At 42.9% G+C, this 23920-nt stretch overlaps 3 long non-coding RNA genes across 3 annotated transcripts in view; 1 reads left to right on the top strand and 2 right to left on the bottom strand.

The window, feature by feature from the left end:
• The window catches only part of LOC308594056, a 38988-nt gene extending 34765 nt beyond the window's left edge, over nucleotides 1–4223 (bottom strand). Inside the window, exons 1-2 of the long non-coding RNA XR_014011274.1 lie at nucleotides 3904–4223; nucleotides 1462–1583 (exon numbers count right to left, since the gene is read on the bottom strand). This is a non-coding gene — a long non-coding RNA (uncharacterized lncRNA). The remainder of the gene's footprint in view (nucleotides 1–1461; nucleotides 1584–3903) is intronic.
• Nucleotides 4224–14866: 10643 nt separating this feature from the next.
• On the top strand, nucleotides 14867–20322 carry LOC308593392. Its single transcript, XR_014010942.1, has 3 exons — nucleotides 14867–15156; nucleotides 19640–19740; nucleotides 20182–20322. It is a non-coding gene; the product is annotated as an uncharacterized lncRNA (long non-coding RNA).
• Nucleotides 20072–23435, bottom strand: LOC308593391. Its single transcript, XR_014010941.1, has 2 exons — nucleotides 22754–23435; nucleotides 20072–20319 (listed from the first exon to the last, which is right to left on the bottom strand). It is a non-coding gene; the product is annotated as an uncharacterized lncRNA (long non-coding RNA).
• Between the last annotated feature and the right edge of the window lie 485 nt (nucleotides 23436–23920).

The following is a 23920-nucleotide window of genomic DNA, read 5'->3' as shown; positions in this document are numbered from 1 at the left end:
TTCTGCAACCACAGTGCCACCACCGAGTAGGCCCCATCCCATGTGCTTGCCAACCTAACTGACCGCAGTTTGACAGCAATGACTCGGCCCAGTATACCTGAAGGAGCGTCTCCACCCACATCGTTCTGCCAAGGTCCAGCGCCGAGAGCCTTCTGGCGGGTCCCTCACTGCAAGAAGCAAAGCTACAGGGAACCTCTCAGTAGTGGCACCCGCCCTGTAGAACACTCTCTCATCAGATGTCAAAGAGATAAACAACTACCTGATATTTAGAAGACATCTGAAGGCAGCCCTGTTCAGGGAAGTTTTTAATGTGTGACATTTTAATGTATTTTTAATCTTTGTTGGAAGCCGCCCAAAGTGGCTGGGGAAACCCAGCCAGATGGACGGGGTACAAATAAATTGCTGTTGTTGTTGTTGCTGTTGTTGTTATTGTTGTTGTTGTTGTTGAACCCTACTTGTCTAAAGTGAAATAAATTGCTCTTTACACTCTGTGTTCTCACAGAGAAATAGGTTTCTGTTTGTGTGTGTGGGGGGGGGGGTGTTGAACCTCAGCCTGAAAACTGCTTTCCTGAAACCATCCTAGGAATATTTTTTTCCCCATTCATCCATTTAACAAAGGATTCAACTAACTGCCTCCAGCATCTTTGTTCTGGAGACTTCCTTTGGCTCCATGAATTTGCCTGAAGTCTTGAGGGGACGCCAACCTTCTCCTGATCTCCATTGTCTTCCTGGTGTGCTATTTTCCTTGCATTATGGGACATTTCTTCCAAACATTGCATTTTAAACAATGAATGCCAGCCAAAATAGGCAAAATCTCTGAAAATCTCACTGTTCATGCTCAGATTAACTAACATCACCCTTTACACCACAAAGTCAACTGTTCTTTATTTTATGAGGAATTGCATGTGCTGCGATATCAGGAAGACATGTTTTAATGATTAATATCATTGCACTGGTAGAATGCAGGGCAAAGAGCCCTCCAACTATGTGGCTGTATATTGGAGGTGAACCATGGCACCTTGGCAGAAAGCACATTCCAGATTCTCCAGCATTTCTGCTAAAGAAACCACGGCAACAAGGCTGGAAGAGATCTCTGCCTGAGACCACGGACCAAGAGTCTGTCTCAGTATGGGCAACATCTTTATATTTAATATATAGGATGCCTATTCTCCCCCTCCCCCCATCTTGTGTACTTCACAAAGCATAAATAAAAGAGATCAAGAGTGATGGGTGTATTCACTATGGACAACAATGCACCTCACATTCTACTTTCAACTAACATCTGTCTTTAGCCAAAGGCGTTTGATATAAACAGAAATGATAATGAATGATATTCAAGCTGACAACTCAATCTTTGATATTGGCACGACTATTTTAGATTTCTTTGAAGGCCTACAAGACTCAGAATTGGTTATGCTGCCTGCTCCAACTGCAAGATCTAAACAACCTGTCAAAACCTACCACCTTCTCCTTCTCCTCCTTCTCAGGATGAAAAGGTCTTTGGTTCCCCTGGTCACACACACAAGTCATCTATTATTTGTTCATCTTCTGCCCAAGCCTGTTCTAGAACAGAGTATGAAGAGCTGTTCACAGAAAATAAAAAAAAGGTTTTGTACTGAATGAATAAAAACTTTTTAAGGCAGGTATGAAATTTAATCTACCTGGCACATGTTTCACATCTAAATATCTAATACCTTTCAAATAACAAATGGTGGGAAAGTTTGGTCTTGGTTTTTTGCAGAATGGGTCTTAGCCTTGTGCCTTACCTGATTGCAGTTTTAATATTCTGTACCCATGTCTACCACTTAGGTTGGAGACTGAGAAATTTTCCAGCCTATGGAATTCTCTTACGGGGGAACCTTCTGGGAGATATTTGTTAGTGGTGGGTAGGTCCAGAGGCAAATGTGGGCAGGACAAAGGATGTGACACTTATCATTGTATAGTAGGCTACATTCCAGTCACACAAAGGCCAAAGGTGACCGGAATGTAGTCATACACTAAAGGTGGCCCGTCCCATTTCACCACCTGAGATGAAACAGAAATGTACCACACCCTGCCCCCACCACATTTGCCACTGCTGGAATGCAGCCCCTCTCAGTGAACTCAGCAAGAAAGAAGCATTCTGCAAGGCCTTGCTGCTCGTTTTCTCTGCCCTAGGGGCAGGGAAGACGAGTGGCAACATTGTGTGTGGGAAAGCCCCCCTCTCGCTGTAACTCAGCAAGAGTGGAGGGTGTTCCAGTGGTGGTAGAGGTGGTGGGGTGGGCAGGGCACCATCTCTTGCACTTCTGGAACCTGAGGCAGCTGCCTCTCCCTGCCTAATGGGTGGGCCAGCTTTCACACACACACACACACACACACACACACACACACACACACACCTCTTCACCGTTCATCTAAGCAAGCAAGATGCATAATTCACAGACGCATTCCAGCCACTCAGAAGGACTTACGGAGGGCAAAGAGCGAGACCAAAGATCGTGGTTTGACCCAGGGAGAGTCTTGAGGGCCAGATAATTAGACCTGAAGGACTACATTCAGTCTTTTGACCTAAGATTCATAATGCTATCATGGTGAATAGGAAATCAACCATTTATATATTGAGCCAATCCGAAACCAAGGTTGGCTGAGTGGGAGTACAGAAGACTTCCCAGTCTACAATATAATGCCTAGTACCTTCTTTCCCAGTAGTCTTTCTGTTTCAGCTAAATTTTAAACCATAAAAGACCACGAGCCGTTTTATTGGTTTGTTTCTTTATAAGGCACTTCTAAGCCACCTAGTATTTGGAAAGTCTCTTGAGTGGTAGGCAAAACCACAACATTAAAACCATGCAGTGTCATTAAAGACAGAGATACAACATAAAAGTCAGTGAAGCAGTTATTATAAAAACAGGATCCAATCTTATGGGTCAGGGAAAGCATGGGTGGAAAGATATGTGTCTACAAGACTTCAGAATTAACTTATGGTTCACATGGAGCAAGACCATGGGTTGGGTTCTACATAGGCCTACCACTAACAGAAAGTTCTGTCCATTCGTGCAGGGAACTGCAATACATTGCAGTTGGCTCCCTACATTGGCTCCCAGTACGTTTCCGAGCACAATTCAAAGTGTTGGTGTTGACCTTTAAAGCCCTAAACGGCCTCGGCCCAGTATACCTGAAGGAGCGTCTCCACCCCCATTGTTCTTCCCGGACGCTAAGGTCCAGCGCTGAGGGCCTTCTGGCGGTTCCCTCATTGCGAGAAGCAAAGCTACAGAGAACCAGGCAGAGGGCCTTCTCACCCTGTGGAACGCCCTCCCATCAGATGTCAAAGAGATAAACAACTACCTGACATTCAGAAGACATCTTAAGGCAGCCCTGTTCAGGGAAGTTTTTAATGTGTGACATCTTAGTGTATTTTTGGTCTTTGTGGAAGCCGCCCAGAGTGGCTGGGGAAACCCAGCCAGATGGGCAGGGTACAAATAATAAATTATTATTATTATTATTATTATTATTATTATTATTATTATTATTATTATTATACAGTGGAAGCTTCTGCTTGAAGGTATGAAGGAGGCCATTTTTGTCCATTCCTCCTTCGGTCCATTTGCACCACCTCTCCTGTGCTGCTCCAGAAGGTGCCACAATCACCCAGAACAAATTTCCAGAGGGTTGCATCAGGACGAAGGGATTGTTCAAAACCAACTCAGCTCCCCCTGCCTGCCTCCACTTCCTCCAGTGGGAGACCACAGGAACTCGATCCAAGCCACGATGAGCAGATCTTAAAGAACGGAGCTAGCTTCAAGGCACAGATTGGGCAGAGGAGGCGGAGGTGCATACCTAAGCTATGCAGGGACTCAGCCATTCGAGAAAGCATTCATTTGCTGTATCCTAGTCTACATTTATTCAAAATCCACACTCACTCACCCAGACAGATTTCCAGAACGCTGCAGCTTGCGGAGGTATATTTCCAAACTGTGCAACCTCTAAGTCAAATCGGACAGGCCATATTTTGAATGAAGTGATGGGTTCCCTTTCGGCTTTCTGCCTGCATTTCTGTGCATAACCGAATGCAAGTTATAATTTGTGAAGAGTCCCAGAATAGTAAATGCAGTTCATGTCTGGGCACTTACTGGCTCCTGCACTTTGAAATGTAATTGAACAGGAACAAGTACAAGTGCAATTGAATATGTAGGCTAGAGGCACTAAGCTGCAGCCTCAAAGAGGTCATGCCAAAATGAATTTTTAAAAAGGGACTATAAAATTGCATCTAAGATAGATGGGATGCAAAAGCAATATTTAAATGAAATTGTTATGGATATAAGTCACTTGCCAAGTATTCTAGCCCATTCCCAACATAAAATATGTTTTTGCTTCATATATAAAACATTGTTATTATTCACATCTTATGTCATGTTAACGTATTATAACTTAAATGTTTAATGTATATATTAAAATCTGGTGTCATCATTAACATAGTTGATGAATCTCCTTGAAGGAAAAGAGACTGGGCAAGACATGCTGAGAGACAGATAATTTTTACAATTAGAATTAAAAATATGTGACTTTGAGTGTGAGAAGACAAAGATGCGTTTTTCAAAAGTTCCGCGTTCCCTCTTTTATTCTCCCCCCCCCCACACACACTTTCTTTCCCTGAAACCTGAGTGCCATTTGTTTCCTCTTAAACGACATTTCAAATATTTTACCATAAACATAAATCACATCTCTTTTTGAGAAGGCAAATGACAAACTAAATTTCAGGACTGACTCCTGTATTCCTATGTGCTGCCCAGGACCAAAGAGATGAGCAGTTGCTTTATAGATTGTATCTGAAGGATAAACAAAGAGAGGCACTTGGAAATAGAAGATACAGCAGTTGAAACTGACATGCTCCCTCATCATTGATGAATGTCATTCGCAGCCATGTATCCCTTCTCTCTGTGCATGAGCCGCATATCTCATTTCACCAGTTTCATGGTGAAACAGCTTGCGAGTTCACTAACACTCACCCTCGTTTGCAAATAAAATAGTGTTACATTTTAACCTTCATCTCTGCTTCTTGCTCAATTGAGTGCTTGTTTCCCAACAACTGTAGGGACAGCCTTTCCAACCCAGTGCTGCCCTGGCAATGAGTCAATCTTGACTTATCTCGGTTTCTCATCTTTTCAAGCTACAGTTTAGTTATCCGCATTCCCGGTTTGCATTTAAAAAATAAAAAAAGTCCTTGTGACAATTAACCAGCATTAATAAACACATTTTTTGTATGCAATGTTCACTTAATATGTTACTTTTTGTATGTTATTTTTCATCAGTATATTAAGATATTCAATTCTATCCACATTTCCTCCTTAATATATGCATTAGTGGAGTGGAATATTGTAGTTTTGAAGGATAGCTGAATTTTGGGTTGTGTGGGAAGTTTGTAATATTTTTTCCATGTTGTAAGCTGCTGTAAGCATGGTTTGAGCATATGGAAGGGCAGGATACAAATGTATGTATGTATGTATGTATGTATGTATGTATGTATGTATGTAAAAAGTATATTTAAAAACCCTATCAACTCTTTGCTAAAAGTCTGGAAATATTGAAAGGAAAAACTGATGCTCGGCATTTCTCCACTGATCCCCATTAAGGGTTATCTAGATTTCCACCCAAAAGACAAATAGTGTGGATTGGTTAACTTTAAAAAAACAGGTCTTCAAGAATCTTATGAGAATTCCCAACCCATACAAAGAGACACATGGAGAAAGCAAGTTAAAAATACAAATGCTGTATAGTGTGGCTTTATTTATCATATAAATGTATGGTGTGCCTATATTTATTATATAAATGTATTATATAAATGTACAGCTAAGTACATTCATTAGACAAGATCATGTTGAGAGGCCAGGGAGGGGGACTTAACTGAATTTGCAAGGCCAGGTCTGGAAAGAAGGCATCATTTTCTCATTCTGGATTGAAATACAACTATCCCGACACCCAGAGCAGCTCCTGCATTTCCAGCTGACTTGCCTCGCTCCAGCTGCTCTGCTCTCCTCTCCTATAGTTATTCTGAGCATCCAGGACTGGGTTTAACAGATGGCTCGAGGTCCATGGGATGAGCCGCTGAAATGGCCAGCTAGGACTGCCAGCCAAAAACTTTTAAAATTACCAATCGTCACAAAAATGTGCATCGGGAAGAGAGAGAAAACATTCCTACGGACGACAGTGCCAGCATATAAAGTAAGAAATAAATTAAAGGATTACCAAAAGCTACTATGAATGAGAAGCTGCCAGGCATGCTTGTAATGTTGGATGATCACAATAAAACTTATTTTCATATGCACTAATGCAATCATATCCGTTGGCGACTTTTTGGTACATGATACAAGGCCGTCTAACATTGGTTTAGCCGGCTTGTTTATAAAGTTCAACTGGAATGTGCTTTTCTTATTTCCCTGGTAGCATTTTCCAGTCATAGCATTTGCATTTTAACAATCAACCGGATTTCCTTGATATCACAAGGAGCAGCTGAAAGCAACCTGCTAAAGCAGAAAGTTGCAAATGTTAGCCAGACTGCAGATTTTAAAATTGGCTTTATGAACCATCCATTGTGCAGGTAGAGGTGAAACAAAACCCTTCCAAAGATTATGTGAGAGGAAGACATTTCTCTGAAATTTTTGGAAGGGAGGTGCTACATACTTCACTTAATCTTATAAGATAGCCAAAGTTTTTTTAACTTAATAAAAAGCCTTGTGATGCTCACGGGGAAATATTCTAGCCCATAGTTCAAATACTTAGACCCCCAATTTTTTCAGTTGGTATTTGGTTGCAAAGTCCTAATTGACTTTTCACATTGACTGACTTTTTCAAAAAATATATCAGTCTTTGAAGTGTTAAGATTGCCATTTTTTATATTAAAAGTATAGTATTGTTTCATCTAATCGTTGAAAGTATGGATCTGTCACAGGTGGTGAGGCAAGTAAATTTAAAATATTACTGCATTATGGATTAAAAACATTGCATCACAATCTTATATCCTATATCATCTCCTGAACATCTGATGGGAGGGCGTTCCACAGGGCTGGCGCCACCACTGATAAGGCCCTCTGTTTGGTTCCCTGTAACATCACTTCTCACAGTGCAGGAACCGCCAGAATTTCCTCGGTGCTGGATCCCATCTTTATCATATCAGTATATTTGAAAGAACCAGAATAAAAGGAAGGAATTGATGGTAGTAAGGCTGATGCTTCCACAGAATGAGAAAGCAAGCACACATCACATTCTGTTTGAAAATGGTTAAGTATTGATATATGGTAAGTTCTCTGAAACCAATGAAGAAAGACATAGGTGGGGAAACTTGGGTTGTGAAGGCCTCATATAATGCTTTCTCTTTTACCATGTGAAAGAGGAGGCTGTTACGTGAGTCACTTTTAGTCGCAGATCTGCCACAGCACCTCTTGTTTACCTTAGTACAGAGCTCCTTGAATCATTAAGCAACAAATATAATGTAAGTAAATTGGATGCATCCCTCTCACCAATTGTGACTATCAGCCGAGCTGAAATATTTTCATTATGAGCTGTTGTGGACAGTAAACCTCTCTCAATTTCATTCCATCCTGGAATGAAAATATGCCTTTGTACCTCGCAGCACAGGCTGATATTTCCCATTGTGGCATGAGATGTCAGGTTCCGCCAATCATGTCAGTTGATGTGATGGGATGGGATTTAATGTGAAGGGTCTGATGCTCTGCTGAATGTGTTGTGTCACTGTTGTGTCAGTGCACTGTGTTCCTTACAAAGTACCGCGGAAGAAACCAGGATTCTTGGGACAAGAACAATTGCATATTTTTGACATGGGAAAAGTGCAGCCGGAATCATGACGTGTGTAAGATGTTAAAATATATTATTCTTGCAGAAATAATATTGTTGGCAAGTTTGAGAACATTTGAGAACATGTAGTTGGGTACCCCCTCCACTCGCAAAGCTTAGCAACACCAGGAAGCATCAGGGACGCGGACTTATAAAAAATATTGGGGGGGGGGGAAAGCTCATGAATAATAAATAAGCTCATGAATATACAAATAAAGTGGCGCCGCCTCCTCGTGAGCGAATAGGGGAGAGCGTGCTGCGCCTATTAATCAGCTCCGAAGGAAATTGGGTGGAGCTTTTGCTCGGGAGGGAGGGCAGGAGGCATGCAGCCCGACCCTGTGCATTTTGGGCTGGGGGAGGGGCGGCGATGGCGCTCTGCTGGAGGGGCGCCAGAGATTATTGGGGGGGGCAGAGCCCCCCCAAACGAATTTTTGAGGGGGCCCGGGCCCCCTCAAGCCCCATGGAGTCGGCGCCTATGGGAAGCATCTCTCTCTTAGCAAAACGAACATGTGATGAATGATCACCATGAGGATGCTGAAAAGCATGGAAAACCCATTGTTGAGTTTTCCCCCTTTCCCACAACTTTTAAGCACTGCATATATCCTCTCTTCTCTTCACATCAATGGCTATCACTGGCAGAGTTGGGCAAATGCAAGCAACTGAAGTTATGGAGATAATTTATTGTGGCATTTCCATTTTCAGTGGCCCTATGTTGAACATCTAGTTCTGCTCTGAGAGTCACTTTTGTAAACAAGAACAACAACTGTTATTGCTTTTTCAGAAGAAAGATCAGATAGACAACAAACCTTTAACAAAGCAATGTAACATTCACTCTCCCCTTCAGGAACAGCTTGTCGTCATATCCAGTTACGTGAGTCTACAGACCAGGAGTGGGGACCTTTCTCAGCCCAAGGGTGCATTCTTCATGAGCAGCTTTCCAGGGGCCAAATGTCAGTGATCACTGGGGGCAGAGGTAAAAGTGGGTGGAGCAGCAGATGTAACTCTTACCCTTGTGCTGTAGGAAACATTCCAGCCATGTAATAGTCTAGACCAGGCTTCCTCAACCTTGGCCCTCCAGATGTTTTGAGACTACAATTCCCATCATCCCTGACCACTGGCTCTGCTAGCTAGGGATCATGGGAGTTGTAGGCCAAAAACATCTGGAGGTCCGAGCTTGAGGAAGCCTGGTCTAGAGGTTTCTCTCCATCTAGGGAAGCAAGAGACATCACAATTCAGAGACAAAATTCAGCTACGAAAAGCACTTAAGAATAGCCTGGGGAAGGGGCGTCACATTGGGAGATTCTTGAGACCCAGATAGAGAGGCCTGGAGAAGCTCATTTTGTCCCAGGTCTGCTGCAAACCCATCACATAGTTACACAAAACATTGTTGCAGTTGGTTCCATTGGTCCAGCAAACAAGCTTGTCCAGATATGGACACAAGTGCCTGGAGGTCTTCTGTTGTTGCTCTGTGTGTCTCAGCCACCCTAGGTCTGGAAGGGAGATCTGGTTACATCAGATATCGTACCCCTGGAGAAAAAGAGGGTGCAAGAGAGGGGTACACTCTGACACCAGCAGATAAAGGGGGAGATTACTTCTCTTATGATGTCCTTCATCAATGAATCTAAATACTTCTCTGGGGTGTAACTGAAACTTCTCAAGGTAGCATTGGGCTTCCAGGTGTAAGGATGTTTGGGAGGACCTGAGACGACACAGCTTTTTTAAACAAGTAAAAAAGTTTATTAAGATGGGAAAATAGGGAGGATTAAGGAAAAGATATCTAGCCAATTCCTCAATGATGCAAAATAAAGTTGATTAAAACACCACCCACTTCCCCTGAGTTCTCCTTACCAGACTGTTACTCTCAAGTAGCAGCCTTTTATTCTTTCTTTGACTCTCTGCCAGCTTTTCCTTATCATGCTGAGATCCACCTTGATCTGCTTGCCTTCAGGCTCACTACCGTTTTTATATCATTTGTCTATCTGCCTGCTGCCAACCACGTGCCCTGCCCCTCTGGTTAGAGGCTCTGTGAAGTTTGGAGCTTTTTCATTTTCCTGCCCTCAGACAAGAGATCTGCCATTTTTCACGTCCACAATGGTGTTGTACTGCCCTTCCATCTGAGCCCCAGGGCAGATCAGGCATCACGAGATAACCCTATACTCTCCAGACAAGCAGACAAGAAAGATTTGCATTGCCATATCATTCCATAAAACAAGGTCCGTCCAAGCAGTCCATGAAAGCAAAACCTAATTCCTTCACATCCTGTCTAAAACAGAACCTGATCTGAACAAAACTGTCATTGTCTCTCAGTCTATTCCTTGCTTTAACTTGAGGTGTAAGTTCTTCTAGCAGAGCGTGTTGCCAGATTTTGGCATCACGTTGATCCATTGTCAGGTTATCAATATCCTTCCAATATGTGCTGATAAGTAGTCTCACAGCTTCCCAAATGAAAATGTATTCTTATTGTTGTTTTTAGCATCATTTTGAAACAAAGGTAGTGGAGCAAAACATGAAGCACATAGTACTCTTTCTTGCATGATTGTGTTGATTTCATTGACTACTGCCATCAAAAAATGTTGCCTATCTTGGGATCTGCAACACATAAGACAGTAAGAAATGAAGTTATCATGGCACAGGTGTCATGGAGCTGATCTGAAGGCGCATTAGGCAGAAACATTTCTGAAACAGGTCTCAGGTTTTCTCTGAATGGGAAAACAACTGGAAGCTCAAATACGGCAAATTCCTTGAATGAAGGGTGGGAGAAGAAATAAATGACAGTGTCATCATAGTGCGCATTATTCACTTAGAACGCAAATGCAAAACACCAAATGCTCGTGGGCATGGATTTTCTAGAGTATGATGTATTAAGGAATGCCTTTCTCCAAATTCACATTGATGCATGAATAGTGCAAAAATTGTGTATCGTGGGGGGCAAAGAGAACCAGCAAAATCCTACTTGCATGCAGCATGGAGTGTGTGCGTGTGTGTGTGTGTGTGTGTGTGTGCGTGTGTGTGTGTGTGTGTGGACAGGAAGGATGGGATTCATCCATCACTAGATGTAATACCAAACCAGTGGGACCCTTGAATGAGGAAGGCCCGTCATGAGGAAGATTACATTTTTAAAGGGCTCGTTTCCAAATGCAAACCAGCTGCTCTTTTAACTTGGCATGATCAAGCATACAGGATTGTTTGAAGGCAGCAGATTGCGAACCAGCCTGTACATGCATTTAGTCCATGGCAACTTCTGCAGTCATGGTGGTGGTTGCTATTTACGCATGGAAAACAGTCTTGCTTAGTGAGTCTCCTTGATTTATGAGATGGAAGTAGATGCAAAGGGTAGAGTATTGCTGGTGTTTTTATGTTAATCTCCTTAGGTTGTGTGGGAGTAAATTAGCAGTTCTCCCAGGCCACATATTTGTGGGAGCCGCAACTGTAAATCCAAGTATGCCTTCACTGCTGAAATCCTATGCACACTCGGGGGGGAAAGCTCATTTCAAGAGGAGCATGCAGCCTTCTCCGAGTCAGTACATGGGATTTCGAAATCAATGCTGCTCTTCCTGAAACACCCATGTGCAAAACTCCACATTTCCATACATAAGAGTCATTAATTCAGAACTGTGCTTGTAGTAATAATTGCAGGCTTGCAATTTAGCATTTTAGGTGGGGCAAGGTTTCATAATTAAGAATAATGAAGTGAAATTAAGAAAACTGCCTGTTAGCCAGATTGTCAAGAGCAGCTTCCTGGCAAAGAAAATCTATCAGGTTATAACACAGCCTTCTAAGGGAAATATCTGAAGCAACAGGGATGTGCAAAGACTGCTATAAGAGAAGGGAAACTGCCCATTTATTCCAGTATTCTGTTACTGGCCAATTGTTTATGACTTATAAATAGCTCACATCATTTGATATCTGCAACATCAAGTGAAGGGAACTACAGATCTTTCCAGCTGAGAGTTTGACACAACCATCCATAATGCTCTGGGCCTGAGAAGCCAGGTGATGTGAAGGGGCCAATCGGACTGGGACAAGTTCCCTCAGAACTGCTTACTTCCCTCCTGAGGCAGACTGCTTGGCCTGTCCTGTGTGCTGCCATCTAATGGCCTCTCCAGCCCTGTCTGGAGCATACATGCTAAGGGACACACTTGTCTGGAAAGCCTTATACAGAGTTAGAAAATGGCAACAAAAGCTATCAAGGGATTGGAATAATTGCCCTGTGAGGAAAGGCTACAACCTTCTGAGGCTTTCTAGTTTAGAAAAAATGGCGAGTAACAGGGGACATGATAGAGATGCATGAGATTATGTGTGGGTAGGCCTATCCTGTAATATCACAAAGATGACCCCCCCCCCAGTAAAGAAATCTCAGAAGTCAGCAGAGTTGTTTGAATGACCATTAAAACCAGCAACTTCCATTTGACAGTGATGTTGGAGAGAATTCTGAAAGGAAAAGTAGTATAACATCCACTTCTTTTAGAAATAATAATAAAAAAGTCTTATTTAAGTATCAATTCTGCTCTGGAGAATAATTAAGGCACTTCTTGTAAATGGCATTCTAGCAACAACAACAAAAAAGGATTGGATCTGGCAGATCCTCTGTGAGTTATGGAAGCTCTCTTAGCTGGTGTTAAATAATGGTAACCTCTCTTTCCAGGGGAATTTTTAGATGTTGTTAAGCATCTGCTACAGTTCATTGAGATGGACAGTCTCTACTGAAGAGAGCCAGAGCCCGTTGTAATTTAATTCTGCATTTGAAAACTCAGTGGGCTGATTCACACTTTGCATGACATATGTGTTTCCTTTTTTATTTATTGTGTGTGCAGGTGTCCATCTGCAATATTTGAAGGGGAGATGTGTACTACATATCTGCAAATAAATCATGTTATGCTGAGCTGGTCCCATGAGGTAATGTGCTATCCGGTGATGTAGCACTCTGCTGTGAATAAATAATACAATTCTGTTTTGAACTTCCACAAGGTTCAAAAGAGTCCAAAGTCTCTTTGGAGCTTTCATTCTTTCATGCTTTCCTCCCACCCTGCATCTCTTCATAGCTTTTGTTCTTCCCAAATTCCCAAATTCCCTTTCCTCTTTCCTCCCTTTCCTACTACAGTGGTACCTCGGGTTACATATGCTTCAGGTTACAGACTCCGCTAACCCAAAAATAGTACCTCGGGTTAAGAACTTTGCTTCAGGATGAGAACAGAAATCGGGCTCCGGCGGTGTGGCGGCAGCAGGAGGCTCCATTAGCTAAAGTGCTGCTTCAGGTTAAGAACAGTTTCAGGTTAAGAATGGACCTCCGGAATGAATTAAGTACTTAACCCAAGGTACCACTGTATCTCTCATCACTCATCCTTTGCTGAGGTGCCTTCTCGGCTTCCATCTCTGCCCTCAGTGCAAAGAAAGGATGGATCATAGCCTTGGCTAGCCAAGATTACGGAGATAACTTCTGTTGCTTTTAGGAAGCAACATAGAATTCAGAACATATTGTACTCACCAGTCTTATTGGCTCTTTAGTTGCCCTTGAAATTCTTCACATTTTGCCTAAGGAAGGGGTTTTGCAGGGATGGGGTCCGCATGGCCCTACTCCAGTAAACATGTTTTTTTGGGTGGGAGGGATAACTCAGTAGGAGAGGACATACTTGCAATTCAAAAGATCTGTTTAATTCCCAGCTGGGGAACTTCCCTTTCTAAAACCCTGGATGCCTTTCAGTGTCAACAATACTAACTAGGTAGAGCATCTAAGGAATGTGCAAAAGTTTCCCTCCTCCAGGAACTTCACTAATCTTCAAAAGCAGCTGGCCATGGTGGGGCTGAGACATCACACTTGCGCCCTGCAGGTGGGTTGTGGCTGCTTACTGGAAGGCGAAGGGTGAGGCAGGGTGGTGCAAATGCATCAACAGCCTGTCAGTCCTGCCAGTATGTTTGCACCATGCTTACCCTTCTTGATAAACAAGAGTGATCCACCTACCAGGAAACTAAGATAGCCATTCTCCCTGCCAACAAGGCACTATTGCTCACGTTCAAGAAGTGCTTTTGGTTTAACTCCAAATTCTTTCCATGCTTCAACTGAAGAGGAATTCTCACATTAATTTCAAATGGTACTGTAGGGGAATTTTGGGTAGTGGCTTTGGTCAAAAATTATACAATCTTGTAGGCTAGCTGACTGAAGAGGCATCTGTATAGACTGTTTAGTAACAATGTATGGTTTTATTTTATTTATTGGAATCATGACAATCCCACCTTTCACTTATTCCACATCCTCATTCCCGACCCAAGTTATATATCTTACACTTGCAGAGATAAATATGAAAGTGTCCTGGCAAAATATATAAACTGACAGAAGTGGGTGAAAAGAAACCAAGAATCATTCCACCTGACACACCCAATATTATAATTTCCACTAGCACCCATCTATTTTATTTTATTTTGTTTGAGATTTTACTCCTTAGAGGTGGTCTGTTCCCGAATACAGACATTAGAGAACAAATGTCGCTTGTTCAACCAAAGACGTTTGGCTTCTGTCACGTTCATGAAAGTGATATAGAAATTACATTAATTATCTGCAGCTCAAACTAAAATTATCTCTATTTCTCTGGTTCTTTATATATTTTCTGATGGGGCCCTTGCTGCCAAGCCTTCATGAGAACCCTTTTTTCCCCTTAAAGCCACAGAAATAAATTCTAAGAATGAAGAGTAACTGTTGCCTTTTTTTTCTTTCTTTTTTGCTTTTTTGCTTTTCGATGATGAAAATGAAACCTAAGCATCTTTTGAAACATTTCTTATTGGATCAATATTATATTAAGGACATACTCCTTGTGCTCTTTTCTTTTTCAAAAAAAAGAAAAACCCTGCTAATGATGAAAACAAATGAGCAAGATTTATCTTTTTGACAAGTCATGTGGGTGTGAATCCTTAATTAGCATATAACAGGTTTAGACTCTCATTTCCCCCATAGGGCGTGGGAATGACTTAAAGTAGAAAATCCCAGTTCCATAATCAGCAAGGAAAGCCAAGAATGTTATTTTAAAATGAATCTATAATGGTGGAGATAGCAATCTCCCTGCTCGTCAAGGTTGGGTTTTTGTTTTGTTTTGTTTTTTTTGGTTTTGTTTTTTAAAAGCAAGTCATTCCATCTCCCCAAAACTCAGTGACCGCGCTTTGATGACAAGCCAGATGGCAGTAGTTCCTCACACCCAGTGCCAAGGCGCCTGATTGGAGCTGCAATTTACCTTCCGTGGTGAAGCACAGGGCTGGAGCATACCACAGCTGCGAATTTGGCTGCCTCTAGTAGGTATATGTGTGTGCACAGTTGGTTCCTTCCCAATTTGGATTCAGCAGGTAAGAGGCTGCGTCGGTACCCAGCAATTATAAAATTGGCATGCCCTGGATTGTTTACTCACAGTAATATTCCTACTGGACTTTATTAAAACACCATCTGTCGTGGAACGCTGCAGACAAAGAATCAAAACCAGAAACATGTCTTGAACGGGAGATGGGAAGCAATGCATACTTGTGGCAACCCTGGCGCAAGCTCAGGTTAATGGTTTTTGAAAGAAAACCATTCCCAGCCAGCCAGCCCAATTCTCCCTGAAATGCAGCTTTAGAAGGAGGAGAAGTGGCCGGGGTTGGGGAGGAGAAAGAGAGCTTACATTTTTCTTAATGGATTTCCCTGCTCTTGTGGTACCAGCTAGAAAAAGAAAACTATGGTAAGGCATCAAGCTGTTTTGTCTTGTGTTGTGAGTCATTCTGGAAAAGGAGGTAAATGAGAGGCTGTGGATGGGCAGAATCCAGCTACAAAATTAAACAGGGAATGATTTAAGGCAAAGCCACCTGATGAAATGGCGTTCAGCACCACAGCAGAGTTCTGAATATTTAATATATAAGGTGACGAAAGACAGTTCCAATAAATATTAATAATTATTATAAATGCCATTAGGGCTGGTAAAAGGGGACTAGATTTATATAGATAGATAGACAGACAGACAGACAGACAGACAGACAGACAGATACTTCTCTTGCCCCACATTTCTGCTGCTGGTTATTTTTTAAGCCAGTAGCCAGTTATCAGAAGTGGTCAAGCATTCTTTATTTTGTTACTTTTTATTTTTGGTACACTGCAACTACAATTTTAAAAAATGGATCAGGTAGCACTCTAATAAAATGCAAAATGAATAATTAAATATGCAGATGCAAGGAATAGTGAGACTTGGGCTCGGGCACATTTTTTTCAGTTTGCCAAAAAGGTAGCTGTCAGCTTAGGAATCACATGTGAGGAGTGCGCATGCCCACATGTAAACAAGACCCAAATCATGCTGTTTAAGATTAAAGCTGAGATAAAGGGAGTGCAGTGCGAGCCAAGAGCAGCTCCTGGGAGAAAAATCTAAGTGCACTAAAATGCCTGGGTTGCTTACGAACCGGTGCACTGAGATCTCTCTGAGCCGAATGAGAAAGATAGTCTATTTGGGAGACCCATGGGGGAAATGAACACCAATATACAGAGTCACTAGTCTCTAATTTGCTCTTTAAATCCAGACACTGTGCTCAGGCTCTTCGTGTACAAGGGCACTCCAATGAATGCAACCCATGGGATATTTGCTTTCTCCAGGTGCAAAAACCGGCCAATTTTGAGGCTGGAGGAACAAATAGACATTTTACTTTCATACAGTAGGCACATTTCTACACACTCGCACATCCACGCTTCATGTGAGAAGCATGATCAGAGTCCAAGGACATGTTCTAGACAGGCAAAAACACTCAGGAAGGGTAAGAAGTAAGGGTTGGGTTTGGCTGTGGCCTGGGGAAAGTGGATGTGACTGCGAAGGGGGGTGTGATGGGAAGAGACCAAAGCACCAGGTAGAGAGGTTAAGTATTTGGCCCCTAGCCCCTAGCTGTCAACTTCCCCCCTTTTTAAGGGAAATTCCCTTATTCTGAATAGGATTCCTCACAAGAAAAGGGAAAAGTTGACAGCTAGGCCCCTGCACTATAAGATTCCAAGCCACCGCACTATAAGATAACATTTACACTTGTTGTGGTTCGAGGACCCGATCCCCGCATAGGGGAATGAAACACAAGGACACGTGATATAAGGTTAATGGGCAAGAAAAGGCCACAACTTTATTGATTACAGCAAGTGAAAAGGTATTGGCTTAGGCATTGGATTACATCAGTTGACTCCACCCACTCGGAGAGGGGTGAGTCTAAAACAAGGGGGTTTATTCACCAGTAGGTGGAGCCTGTTGATGCTAATCCAACTATAAGCTCTCCTCTGAAGTCACCAAGGGTCTTGCCATGGCCTCCCGCCACGCAGGCATCGGACAGAATACACGACCGCCAGATTCCTTTAACGGAATACCCAAAAATTGAAGGCGTAGGCGATGGCCACACCTAGCCCTTCGACACCACAACACATTATTCCAATGCCTAACCTACCCACCAATACCATGAAAGTTGTGACGATTGCTACGAGGTAGGCGAAAAAACCAAAAAGCCTAATGCCAAATGGAAAAATTCCTACCAGGCCCCCCGGACAACCAGGGCGACCAACCTAAGGTCCATAGCAAGGCCAAAAGAAAACTGAAACCCTGCTCTAAGGGAGTGGAGGGTGAGTGACTCGCGACGGGACGACGAAAAGTGAGACCGGGAGGCTGGCGCCACAGCAATTTAGGCTTCTGTACACGCCCCCTTGAAGGCACCTGGTTGGGTGCCTGGGCGTGGGCGCCAGCCAGGTGAGGGGGAGGCAGGGGGCTAACGCCCCCTGCTTGAAGCGGAGTCCGGCTCCCGGTCACAACCACTCCCCTCTCTTGCAGCGAGGAGAGTCTTTATTGCACCATTCATGGCACCTCTGCAACAGTCTGAGGCCCTTGCTTTCCTCGTCAAAAATTGCTATATTTCTTTCCTGTCAAAAATTGCTATCTTCCTGGTACCATCGGCCTCCTCCCAGCAGGAGACATGGAGGCAGCCATTGCATAATCAGCTTTTCACCTTCCTTTTGATGAAAGGAAACCTCAGGAAGGGCCCAACAATGCTGCCTACTGTTCTACAGCAGAATGGTTTTCGTGAACCAGAAGTCCATTAGGAATTTAAATGAGGCAGCTAATTATGAGAACTAAGCATCCTCCCTCCCCCCCCTCCATTTGCCCTGCACCGAAACACCCTCCTCAAAGGAAGAGTGCCAAAATATTTTCACAACCATCAAGATCCCTGCTGGTCTCGTGTTGCAACTGCGCGGATGCCTCTGGCACAAGTGTCATTTCATAGCCTACCTGTGCCTTGGCACGCTCTCAGAATGGCCTCTCACACTGTGCAAGGCAAACAGGCTCAAGCTGTATAACATCTGTGCCAGCACTTCGGCATCCTTATAAATCATTTCACAGCTCTTACTGGGGCAACAAGGAGGGAAACGCTGGCATATAAATGTAAATCATTTATATTTCCTCTGGAACGGAATAATAATGGGGCTTATTTGCCAGCTCTGCATTGTTCCAGGAAACGGGTTAATGGGAGCATTGGTCTTATGGCTTCTGAAAGGGGAGTGGGGAAAGTGGATTTGCTGAAGCCATGCAAAAGTGATTAGAATAATTAGTAGCACTTCTGACAGTAGGATTCGTGTTCTGTGCGGCCGCATTGCATAGTTGGTCTGAGATCTACCTTACTGCAGGGAGTAATGCCTTTCCTTCAGCTCATGGTATGTTTGAAATAAGAAAAGAAGGCTCGACTCAACATCCATCTCCCCAACAAGCTCATCAGTGTACAGAAACTGGTGCTATTCGTCTACAAAAATGGAGGTGTTAAATGACAAGTTGATAGCCGGCAACAGGGAAACACTTTTGCAGAAATACTTTGGGGCTTATCTTTGACTTGGACCTGAGCATCGGGTCCCCATTAAGTGATGACCTGAGTTCTGCCTCACACACTGCACCCAAGATGCTGACACGAGTTGTGCCTTGGAAATTGACTTAGAAGGATCGGGGCCAAGTGAATCAGGAGCACAACTCACAGAAGCACTCATTGTGGACCCTGGCACTGAGCTTGCACCCAGTAAACAAAAACTATTTAAATCTAAGACTAAAGACTAAGATTAAGACTAAAACTAAGATCCTACCCCAAACCAGGATCCTCAGGAGCAGCAGTCCCCATGTCATAGCTGTCAACTGTTCCCTTTTCTTGTAAGGAATCCTATTCGGAATAAGGGAATTTCCCTTAAAAAAGGGAAAAGTTGACAGCTATGCCCCATGTTGCACATACTGTACTGAGGAACCAGCATCCTTGCCCTCAAAGACCTCACAGGTCAAACCTGTTTACCACAGCTCAATTAATGGAGTTGCACTGACAACCAAGTGGCTATTCATTTAAATATTTCCATTCTCTAGCAAAAGATTTGGGCTTGGAAGACCAAGTCAGGAATTGCCGTATTTTTCTATAAGGCACACCAGACCACAAGATGCACCTAGTTTTTGGAGGAGGAAAACAAGAAAAAAAATATTCTGAATCTCAGAAGCCAGAACAGCAAGAGGGATTGCTGCGCAGTGAAAGCAGCAATCCCTCTTGCTGTTCTGGCTTCTGGGATAGTTGCGCAGCCTGCATTCGCTCCATAAGACGCGCACACATTTCCCCTTACTTTTTAGGAGGGAAAAAGTGAGTCTTATAGAGCAAAAATACGGTGTACAGTTTACATCCAGTATGCATTAGGACAAATTGTTTTCCCCATAGGACCTGTTTGAAGAGACCTGTCCAGGGTTCTGAAAGACCTGCCACTGACCATTCTTACTTTCCAATTCCAGTTCTTGGCATTTTGATTTACTGCCCATTCTCTGCCTTTCAGCATCTGTTCTTGCTATCTCTACCAGATGACTGCATGGCCTTCACACTTGTTGGAACAGGGCAACTGTGCACTTAAAAATGTAATGTATGAACGCAACAAATGTGAGTTTGCAAACATATGTCAAGTTCATAACTTTGCTCTTTCATAAAGCCTTGGGAGAATTAGCTGGTTTTATATTTAAAATCCTGAGCAGGATCCAGCCAAAGCTAAGCCCTTTGAAGGGCCACTCACTTTGATGGGAGCTATTTTAATGCATTAGCTTAACTCTCCTATTGGAATCAATTACATTTTGTAATACTGTTGATATTGTATGTTGTGTTGTAAGCTCTCCAGTGCTCCAATCTGGAGGAAGATCTGGGTATTATTATTATTTTTTTAAAAAAAAATTAAATAAAGCAGACTTCAAAGAATTCAGCTTGGGCAGAAACATGATTATTTCATTGCACATGTTGATGGTTTTATTGTGATTTTAAGGAAGAGTCATTTCATTTTATTTTTTACATTCATATCCCACTTTTCATCCATCACAAAGTACAAGACAGTGTGCATGTAGGTCCCATTTGGTCTTCCCTCCAGAAACTGGATTAGACCCAGGCCTGCTGAACTTCAGCAAGGTGGCAGTCTTGTGTACCTCTTCTAAAAGGCTTGCATAGAAGAGCTGGTGATGCACTACATTGGCCCTGTAGAGGAATGAAAAAAGAGATACTTTCAACTTTGACTTCACTTATATCTTATGTCAAGCAACTGGAGAAATCACTTGTTCTTGGGATTTAATCTGGGAAATTTTTAAAACATGCCTACAGAAGTAATGAATAGTAATTTATCTAGCAATTTATCTGTAATTTCATTAATAACAGTCTTGCACTTGGATATGTCTGTACTTGAATATCTATGTTTGGCTCAAATACAAACATTTATGTAACCCTCTATGATCCTGAAGTTTTGAAATATTTATTTACCAACTGTGGATTTCATCACAAAGCCACATACAACCTTGAGTCAACTAGACATAACATTTTTGACGTGGTTTGGCCTTCTTTCTTTCTTATTTTTTTATCAGGATTTGTATCCTACTTAATCATCCATAACCTCATCATGGCTTGGCAGATTATTTTAAGAAAATTTCCTGGTGGGAGCCAGATCAGGTCCATGATATGTGGAGAAATTCAACTCTTTGCCCTTGCCACCATCCCACTCAGAATTTCCATATATTGGCATCAGTTGAAGCTATCCTTCATAGCACATAACATAACATTGCACATAACAAGCATGGGGGTAGTTCATATTGGCATGGACAAAAGATTAAAGTCCCACCCACCCTCTTCCCATGTCTTGGGCCCAAATTAGCTATTTCTTTTTAGAAAAAAAAATGGCATCCATTCTGTACCAGATGACAAATGTTGCATCTGATTTGGCCCTTGGAACCACTTGGTACACCAGAGAACCAGTCTCCCATCCCACTGACATGAATTGGCATTACCTACATGCGACTATGTTCAGACACCCTCCTACCTATGGTCTTTTGCAAGGCCACTGTTTGCTGACGAGCTCATCCATGAAACTATTTCAGAGTCTGGTAGTTACGATATATGGCCTTTATTTACAGCTCTTATTTTTTCCAGATGCACTTGTCCAACTTCTAGCTGTCTTGCTATAAGCTGAGGCTGTTGTGTGAAAGCCAACTACTTCCACCTCCTATGTGATGAATCTAAGCTGGGTGCTTCTACATCAGGGGTAGGCAACCTAAGGCCTGTGGGCTGGATGCGACCCAATCACCTTCTCAATCCGGCCCTGGAATCAGTGTGTTTTCACATGAGTAGAATGTGTCCTTTTATTTAAAATGCATCTCTGGGGTTATTTGTGGGGCATGGGAATTCGTTCATTATTTTTTTCCAAAATATAGTCCGGCCCACCACACGGTCTGAGGGACAGTGGCTGAATGGCTGAAAAAGGTTGCTGACCCCTGTTCTACATGCACAAGCCCATATTGGATCCTCCAGAGACTGATATTCTGCTCATGACAGTTCACCCTGGATGTGATCAGACTGGCAGGAATTTAAATGTTGTGCACGCTGTAATGCAAAGACACTCTTCTGTTTAATCTGGGAATCCATATCTGTGTGTGTATATGCTATCATTGCTTACACACTGCCTACACAGGATTACTATACATCCGGAATAACGTCCGGGGTGGTGGTGGGAAATTGGCAAAATGTCTGTGATTCCCCAAAAAAGCTTAACAACGTCTGTGTCCAAAATTTTACTTCCTGAAATACACACCACCAATGCTCCTACAAGCAATAGAGCAATGTGTGCACAGTGACTGTGAAACCAATATCCTACTCCCGATGTAGGAATTATCCTGCATGATATCTGCAATATTTACAACACTTGTGCTGCTACTATTCCCCTCCAATTCAATTCTGTCCTTCAGCAGAGGATGGGCTGCATGCATGTGTAGTCTACAATACGATACGATAATCTTTATTGTCACTGTCCCATACAGAACAACGAAATTGAAAAAAATCTACATCAGACATTCAAACACCAACAAGCCTGCTATCCCAGCTATCCCAGCCTGGTTAACCTCCTAAAAACTCTGATACCCCATAATTAAATACAATATACTCCCATAGAGACTACCTCACACTGCATTTAAAACCAAAATCGCATTTGGATAAAAACTGTTTCTCAGGCAGCTAGTCCTAGTCTTTATAACCCTGTACCTCCTTCCAGAAGGCAGAAGCTGAAAGAGATCATTTTTGGGGTGTGTACTATCCTGCACTATCTCTGCAACTTTCTTATGACACCTGGAAGCATAGATTTGATCCAAGGTCGGAAGAGTGCACCCAGTTATTTTCTCCACAGTCTTTACAACCCTGGACAGCATTGTTTTTTCCCTGACCGTGCAGCTCCCAAACCACACACACAGACCATAAGTTAATACACTCTCAACAGTACTAATTATATGTTCCTCATTAATGCTAGGAATAACAGCAACTGCAGGGACCTATATAAGTTCCACCAAGGACCAGTCAGTAGCATGCACAATTATATCGTAAAACATCTGCACCACCGGCTCTGGCAAGCAGCGTCTTATTTTGGGTGACTCACACAGGCTCAGGCTTGAAACGATATTGCCACCTTCTTCACCCACAGCTGAAGGTTAAGTCATGTTCCTGGATTCAAATTATACTTTCCAAAGCAAGCCCTGCTTTTCACCCTGCTGCACTGAAGTCCTTCCCTGTCTTCCAGGATAGCAAGAGCTTAGAGAAATAAAATGCAGTTGACTTGGCCATGCCTTGAATGTTTGGCATGCCCATTCAGCACCCCTCTTTACCAAGGTTCCCTCAGGAAGCTGAGCAGTTTTCCTCCTCTCTGGCGCGTGGCTGAGATGAGTTTTCTATTGCTCGGGGACAAATTGGCCACCTCCACTCTGCTGAGCACCAACCCTGCCTTCTCACCCACTGCAAGGGGAATGAAACCTATTCAAATCAATGATGTTACCTGCAGAAAAACCATTGCATCTAAGAAGATTAATCTACACCTGCCAAGGCTGCCATCCGGTACATGCTTACTTGGAAATATTCCCACTGAACACCATGGGACTAAAACATGCATAAAATTAACACCCCCAAAAAGATAAGAACAGTCTTGCAGCCTAGGCCAGATTTTCAGCCCAATCCGGAAACTGAGACAATCCCATTTGGTTTTACCCATTCCTGGAATGTACCACTTCAGATTGCAGCTTGGTGATTACCGTTCTCTCATTTACCTTCAAAAGTAGCATGAAATTGTGAAATCTAGCCCACAGAATCTATGATTCAGGGCCCTTCTTGACATGCTAGCTTTCCTATGACCCCACTGCAGTGCTGGGTATGCCTCCTTCCATCTCCGCTGACTTATTTTTCCTGATTTAAAAAAATAATGATTTTTTTTAATGATATGGGGAAAACAAAGGGGTGCACTCAGGGATTCCTCTGGGAAGAGGGATTAATATTGCCCCCTTCCATCCCACCTCTGGGGTTCACACTGAAAAATGGCATCCCATTTAAATTTTCCCATGAAATGAAGTGATGGAGAGTGAAACCCAGTCCTTTTTTTACATCAGCCTGCCCTCCAAATCTGCATTTTCCCTCTCTGCGTTCTAATTCTGTGCCATGCTCTAACATGATAGACTATGTGTGCGAAACATCTCCAGATGTTACTGAACTGAAACTCCCACCAGGCCCACCAAGATTGACCAGTGGCCAGAGGTGCCGGGAGTTGTAGTTCAGCTGT

This window comes from Podarcis bocagei (genome assembly GCF_964188305.1).
Source record: "Podarcis bocagei genome assembly, chromosome: 8".
NCBI classification, from domain to species: domain Eukaryota; kingdom Metazoa; phylum Chordata; class Lepidosauria; order Squamata; family Lacertidae; genus Podarcis; species Podarcis bocagei.
Note: the sequence above shows the minus strand (reverse complement) of the source record. Positions and strands in the feature narration are given on the sequence as shown.